The sequence below is a fragment of the Trachymyrmex cornetzi genome, unplaced genomic scaffold (genome assembly GCF_001594075.2).
Source record: "Trachymyrmex cornetzi isolate Tcor2-1 unplaced genomic scaffold, Tcor1.1 C3861404, whole genome shotgun sequence".
In the NCBI taxonomy this organism is placed as follows: domain Eukaryota; kingdom Metazoa; phylum Arthropoda; class Insecta; order Hymenoptera; family Formicidae; genus Trachymyrmex; species Trachymyrmex cornetzi.
The window spans coordinates 1-1,026 of NW_017294879.1; the positions used below are offsets into that span (position 1 = coordinate 1).

General features: G+C 27.2%; 1 pseudogene; it reads right to left on the reverse strand.

Annotated features, from left to right (window-relative positions):
- Positions 1-268: 268 nt before the first annotated feature.
- LOC108760154 (ATP synthase subunit a-like) lies at positions 269-1,020 on the reverse strand (annotated as a pseudogene).
- Between the last annotated feature and the right edge of the window lie 6 nt (positions 1,021-1,026).

A 1,026-nucleotide genomic window follows, 5' to 3' on the forward strand; every position in this document is an offset into this window, starting at 1 on the left:
CCTTGAAGTACAAATTTGGAGTGACATCCTTGGAAGGTTGCTTCACGCGAGACGTCCCGCCATCATAGGTATATGCAAATTAAAGTTCTGGGGATAGATAAATATAAAAAATTACATTGATTAAATGGGTGGTATCTTTCTGATATTTGGTTAGGTATATTATGGAATCATTTAATAATAAAAATTAAATTATTAAAAATTCTAAAAGAAATAATAATTGGTCATGGGCTAGGGGATACAAGATGGAATGGGTGATTTTGATTTGTCATAAAAATTTAAGTTTCTCTTCTATAAAGAGTTGAAAGGATAGAGAATACATATGCTTGAATAATAGAGACTGCAATTTCTAAGGTAAGAAGTAAAATTTGTGTAAAAATAAGAATTAGTAAGGTGGGGAGATTATTAATATTAATTCCTGAAGATCTAAGTAAGGTTAATAAAAGATGACCTGCAATTATATTAGCTGTTAATCGAATTGCTAGAGTTAGGGGACGGATTATAAGGCTAATTGATTCAATAATAACTATAAATGGTATAAGAATAGGGGGGGTACCAGAGGGGGTTAAGTGAGCTAGCAGAATATTTAAATGATTAAATATTCTAAAAATTAATATCCTTGTTCATAATCTTAGGGATAAAGAAAAACAAAAATTTATATGGCTAGAAGCCGTAAAGATATAGGGGAAGAGACCTAGAAAATTGTTAAAAAAAATTAAAATAAAAAGATTTATGAAAGTGATAATATTAGAATAAGAATAATTAATTAAAGTTTTAAATTCCTTAAATAAGTATATAATAATCAATTTTCAAAAATAAATAATTCGGGATGGAGAGAATCAAAATTGAAGTGGAAGAAAAAAGAGTAAAATTAATATTCTTAGTCAGTTTAAAGATAGGTGTATGGAAGTTATTGGGTCAAAGGTAGAAAATAAATTTATTATCATGTTCAATTTCAGGATAATTTGATTTGATAATTACTAGGATTATATTTGTTTACTTTAACTGGAGTTGTAAAGAAGAAAAAAA